We start from the raw sequence: 6,538 nt of genomic DNA, 5'->3' as shown, positions 1-6,538 counted from the left end.
TTTAAAAAATAAAAATTTTTTTTTTCAGAAATCGCAAAAAAAACTTTTTTTTTTTTTTTTTTTTTTTTTTTCGTTTTGTAACCTCAGAACATTGCAGCTTGTGGTTGTTATGTGACAACACCTTTAATTTATTTTTTTTACACTTCTTGTTGCCAAATTGCAGTCTGTTTAGTAGCTGTAAATCCTGCCAAAATATATTTGAAAGCTAAGATTTATATAATAATAATATATAATTATATATATATATATATATATATATATATATATATATATATATATATATATATATATATATATATATATATATATTATCATTATTATTATTATTATTATCATATTTAACATCATGTTTCATTGAATTGTTACCAGTGCATTGTGTAAAGCCAGTATAGAGCGGGCTAGAGAAGTCATTCTCTAATGAATATTCAGTTTCAGTCCTTTAATCAGTTATTGCTGTATAGATTTCAGGACTTATCCGACTACAGAACACACCTGAGATGCTGAACATTTTTGACAGATATTCTTTTAATCATTTTTGTGGCATTTGCATTTTTGTTTTTACATTTCTGCTTTGTTGGTCATTGTAAAATGATGCAACAAGAGTTTAATAGTAGCATAATAAAAATTTACAGAAATACTGATATTTTGAATATCCATGGCAATGTAGAAGACAGAAAAATGCCTAACAAGCATCGGACATGGTTGTATTTTTGATTTCTTTACAACACCGCTCCCGTTCACTGACATATGTTTCTGCACAGTTTTCTCATGTTTCACTCTTGCACCAGTAAATTTAAAGCATGAACTTTGATTGACCCATTGCAACATCTTAGCTCTTTTTCTGTTATTTAGTTTTAGGTTTGCTGCTTTGTTCGGGATTATTTCAATATTACCTCTCCCCCTTCTCAGAAAACTGTATTTAGTATCTACTTTTGTAACCTTTGTCTGATATTGAAAACATTTCAGATCAACATATAATTTTGCTTAATATGTTGAAAAGCCAAAATCACTGTGTTCAGTGACAGCTTACAGATATTATGTGGGAGAACGTTCTGGACTTTTTGCCAGTCTTTGCAAGTTCTTCGCTTAACAGCATGAATGTCAGTGTGATGTTAATCATCGTGGTTGTTAAAATGTCTGCTTGGGTATGATCCCTTGTAATCTTTTTGGCCATTATCTGCTGTTTTGCACAGCACGTCACATTAGTGGTCCAGCATGCGCCCCTCAAAACTGACAATGCAGCTGTGATAAACATGATTTTTAATGGAAATGTGCATTTACTAAGTGGAAGGTAATTATAGTTGTTTTAGTTGGCAGCCTATATGGAAGAAGCTCTGGGTCACATTGATGTCTGTTGTGAACAGAGTAAGAAACTGCACAGGATTAATTTGAAAATATTACAATAATAAGGAAAATGTTTTCAAAAAGCTGGGCGCTAATTGTGTGATGAAGTAATATGCAGCAATGATTATTGTGTCTACAACAATAACTAAAAGTATGGAATAGAGATGAGCGTAATGATGATGTATTGACTTGGGGAAGAAATTCTTCAGCGTAATGAAATTCAAGTTAATATTAAGATTTAAATTTGTTTCCTTAACACATCATTACTTTCACTACTACTGTTAGGATAAATGTCACATTTTGTAATATTATTGTCTATTATTAATTAAAATATATTCCTATTGTCTATATACACACAGTTAAATGTGTTAACTGCTTGTGAAAATCTGTTATCTGGTTATGAGACATCTGTATATAAAGTACTAATGCTGAAGTAAGATGAACTTTTTATTCTGCCTTATGTGTAGAGTAAACAAAATATAATTCCAGTTACAATTATTAATATTTTGAAGTAAACATTACTGTTGAAAAAATATATTGGCTCTTCTGTTTTCTTTATGCTGATCTTAGCAAATTCATTACCCGAGTTGCCATAGCTAGCTAGCATGTGTATACTGTTTATCTGTCTGATAGGTATGTTCACTCTTGCACATAAAGATTTGTTTTAGTATTGCATTTCCTTCAGAGGGATTAGGAGAACTCCCTTGGTCACTGACCCATGACTGTCAAGACAAAATTTCAACTCATTTCCTTTCAGTCAGGAATCATGCACAGCTTCCTCTACTGCAACGAGTAGAGGAAGAACCATTATAACTTCTTACAACAAAAGAAAACTGCACTACCTCGTAGATCTCATTAAAACTGCTTCTAAAACAGGAGGCTCGTGTATTTCTGCTTTTTTTCTGCTGCAGTGCAAAGAAGATGAAACACTAGTAGTCACTATAGGGATCACAGATTGCAGCAAGGGATTACACATATTTTTAAGACCATTCTTACTTTGAAACCTGAAACGTCTGACTTTCTCAAAAATACAAAACATTTCTCTGATCTTGTGGTTCTCACAGGCTCAGATAGGAACCATAACTTTACATTCTGAGAATCTAAACTCCAAAGTTACTTATTGGTTTGGTGGAACTCATCTGTGTCCGCCAGCAAAACAGTTCAGAAATGTTGTGCTGCATTGTGTTCACCTCAAACAGCCACGGTAGGTTACCGTCGGTAGCTTTGGTCAATATGTTGGCTCCCTTGCTGAAGAGCTAACACCCTGGAATTTTTCACATTTTGTTACATTCTGCAAAATAAATGTATTATGTGATTATAACAAAGTGATGACTACTCATGAAGGGAAAGAATGATTTTAACGAGTCAAATTTGATTAAATTTGACTATTTATTTTATTTTATTCAAATTAAATCTTAAAGCCCGACATGCATCCAAATTCAGGCACCTTGACTCGGTCAGTCCTAAATAACATCCACTGCCCTCAGTTGCCTTTGAAATTTTCACCTGCGGAGGGAGACAGAGTCCACCTGTGTAATTCAATATCAGTATTAATGAAGCTTTTCTTTGAAGACATCAGATGTCTGTTAGAGGACATTAGTGAACAAACAGCTGCAAACTGAAAACCTACCAACATATGGCTAAACTGGCAGTTTGGGGGAGAGCCATGTTTTTATAGCCACCTTTTCTCAGCATCACATATCCATCTTCATGGTATTCTGTAGGTATTGCCTTTTGATACCTTTTATAAATAATACAGATGACCCTGTTCTGCCTCCCCATACATAATGTACAGTCACCCCTGGGCTGTTTCACTTTTATTCTTATCTGTCTGTGCAGCATGCTGCTCGGGGAAGTGATGTGAGACGGACAGTCGATGACAGATTTATCAGACTCTCTTCTGTCTTTCAGTTTGCGGTCTATGAAGCAAATCACGCACATAACTTATATCCCATTGGTGCACCATCAATAAGCTCTGAATAATCTAACAGTACAGAGCTTAGTGCTCATCATGGAGAGGACAATGACAGCATCACAGACTGCATCACTACCCACATTAAGGTATGTGTGGACAACACTGTGGCCCTCATGAAGATGTGGCGTTTCTCCATTAACAAGCCTTGGATCAACCTTCATCTCCTCAAGGAGATGAAGAGTTGTTAGATCAGGAAACAAGGAAGAGCTGAAAGCAGAGCCAGGGAGCCTGAATACAGAAAACAGCCTTTGCTGAGCTTTGCAATGAGAGTCAGTGGTGAAATCTGTTGAGCTATCCTGAAAACAACCCCACCCTGCTCTGCTCATCCATACTAATGTACAGTGCAAAAGAGGCTGCCTTCCAAATAACAAGTACAGTGGATTTAACACATAGAAACAAGAAGACCTTCAATCTTTCTATGCACTTTTGTTTATGCTAAAACCAACGTTAGAACATTAAACTAGTATATGTCATCAAACAGCACTGAATAACAAGAGTTAAAGCCCACTGGAAATTTTGTGTATTTATTAATTAACCAAATATGATTAAAATTAAATACCTTGCTGGACATCAGGCATGACCTTAGCAATGTTTTGTCAACAATCACTAAAGGTTTCTTGTTTTTTTCAGAAGGAAGAAACATTCCTATTCATTCTGATTCCTATTATGATTTTATTTTCATACCCAGGGTCTGTGCTGTTTAAATTTACAATACTTCTCAGTATTTAGATACAGAAAGGCAGCCAGAATAAAATATATTTTTGTAAAATGTTACATGTTGTACCTTGTCTTCATTCATTTTCAATTTGTAGTGAAAAAGAATGTATGCTGGAGAATTTATTTTTCTTTTTTTGAATATGCCTTGTTAGTCAGCAAAAAATCACATATCAAATATAAACCTGTATTAAATTTTACTAAAAGTTTCAACATTTTGGAAGAAATGGGAATCACATTTAATTGTTATTGAACATTACAAGGCCTTGTAATTGTCAGATGTCCATAATATAAAATATTTTTTGTTGTGCAATATGTAAAAATATTAATAGCTCAATACATGACATGATGTGAACAATGTTTTTTTTTTATGTTTTTTTTTCCAAAAGCTGTAATAAAATGTCCTCAAACTCATTTACACAGATTTCATTTGAGATGTTTTTCCAACATATGTTATTTTTTTTCAAAATCAAAATTACTTTGGCAAGATTTATAAACTTAAAAGCAAGTTTAACATGACTGAGCTTTACTTTCCCTTTTTGACCTTAAATAATGACCCGACCAACTAATGTGACTGAGATTAGGATGTGCACTGTAAAGAAATCGGTTGTAATTTAGTCATGAAAACAGATTTTAGAATCCACTCTTATTTGTTGTTTCTGCCTTTGGTTTGAGCGACAGCTAATTTACCAAACTTTAATAGCCTCACTTTAAAACGCAAGATCATTTTGGTTGTTACTTCATCATGACTTTCATCTTTATTTTCTCCATCTATGCTCTTCTGGTTGCTAATGCCATTCAGTCTGTGACAAATTAGAAGCTTTTAGCAGGATCAACCTTTCATAATCTCAGTGGCCGTGGCATGCAGCCATTTATATCCGCTCACCTCCTGATCACACTGCAAGCGCCCACGAGTCTTGTGGAGGCACCGTGTCGTACCAGCAGGGGGCCTCAGAGGGGTCCACATACTGGTTCCCAGGCTCCAGTGAGGCTCTGCTGGTACAGCGACGAGGACTGGAGGCAGCTCAGTGTGTGGCAGACAAAGACAAGCAGCTCCTTCATCCTGCTCATGTGAACGTTGTCATAGGGATGCAATTTCAGACATGCATTTATGAACTGAAAAGCCTTTAGCGCCTCAGGGCAAAACACAGAGAACACATCAAGAAATACTAAGTTACTAAGAGAAGATCTATCTTATCTTTCTTTTTTCTATTTGCACAGACTGTCAAACAGGTGGTGTATTGAGACTCAAAAATGCAAAAAAAAATAAAAAAAAATACATAAATAATTTTGGTATTTCAAAATTTTCAGAAGTTTATAGCATAACTTCTACTGAGATTCTTAAAGGATGGCATCCAATGTATTGAATCTAGCTTTTAAACAAAAATCCTAAATAGAGTGAAATTGGGAAATTAAGCATTTTTAATTTTATTTTACTTCATACTAAATATTTGGTTTTATAGGGAACAAAATTAATCTGCTGGTCTTCAGACATGAAATTTACATTACATCGAAATAAAATTATGTATCTTAATACATCGAAAACATAAAAAGATTTAGTCTTCTTAAAAGAAAACAAATATAACCTTACAGAGCTAAAATATTTTTACTTTTATTTTTAGATTGAAATCCGAGCAAGACAGGCATTCTAGCTTATATTTGTTTAGGACCTGATACATGCCTGTCTCACAAGAATGGTCTATATTATTTTATAAAGTACTTTGTAATCTTATAGAGAATCTAAGTAATTTTCTCAATGTGAAAAAAAATGTGTTCTTTCCCCTCAAAAACGTAAAAAAAAAAAAAAAAATCTCTCTTTTACTTTTTGTCATTTTACATCTTTCCTCCTTCAGGTTTTACTCAATGCACATTCTTACTAGATCAAATGTTTTATGTTAGAGGATATGGCAAAGTTTTGTGATCACATAAAAACCCTTCCATCTCTGAAAAATACAAACTATTTTACAATGCAACGTGGAACTTACCAAAACAACAAACAACCTGAAACCTGACAGGACTGGCTGAAGGAGTTGTGTTGCTTATTGTCAAAGGAGTGTTTTCTTAAGGCGGGGCACATACCACAGAGATTGTTCACAACACACACTGTGCTATGAGCAAACTGTCCAGTCCTGAAGGCCCATGTCCCAGTGAAATTCCAAACATCAATACTGAGCCACCTGTCTTTTTTCCAGAAGAACCCACAAAATTCCATAAGAGAAAAGCAAGTGTTGTGTGTATATATAGCAAGTGTTGTGTGTATATATATATACACACAACACTTGCTTTTCTCTTATGGAATTAAATCAGTAGCTGCATTCATATGCAAACCACAATCATCAGACATTTAGTTATAAAAATTAAACCATAGATTACTCTCTCTTATCTTTCACAATTATGTATTACTTGGTGTCAGTCTGTCACAAAGAATCCAAGGTGCAATGATGCTTTGGCAAATTAGCGTGCTGAAACCAGCTAAGGTCATCCAGTCATTCATCCGTTATCTAA

The 6,538-nt window shown here is 34.3% G+C and overlaps 1 long non-coding RNA gene across 1 annotated transcript in view; it reads right to left on the bottom strand.

Moving 5' to 3' along the window:
• Positions 1–4,561: 4,561 nt before the first annotated feature.
• LOC106951473 (uncharacterized) overlaps positions 4,562–6,538 on the bottom strand; it is a 14,926-nt gene continuing 12,949 nt past the window's right edge. The window contains exon 3 of the long non-coding RNA XR_001425820.1: positions 4,562–5,158. This is a non-coding gene — a long non-coding RNA (uncharacterized LOC106951473). The remainder of the gene's footprint in view (positions 5,159–6,538) is intronic.

The sequence above is a fragment of the Poecilia latipinna genome, unplaced genomic scaffold, assembly GCF_001443285.1.
Source record: "Poecilia latipinna isolate Pla-1442-1.1 unplaced genomic scaffold, P_latipinna-1.0 Scaffold461, whole genome shotgun sequence".
Classification (NCBI taxonomy): Eukaryota; Metazoa; Chordata; class Actinopteri; order Cyprinodontiformes; family Poeciliidae; genus Poecilia; species Poecilia latipinna.
Note: the sequence above shows the minus strand (reverse complement) of the source record. Positions and strands in the feature narration are given on the sequence as shown.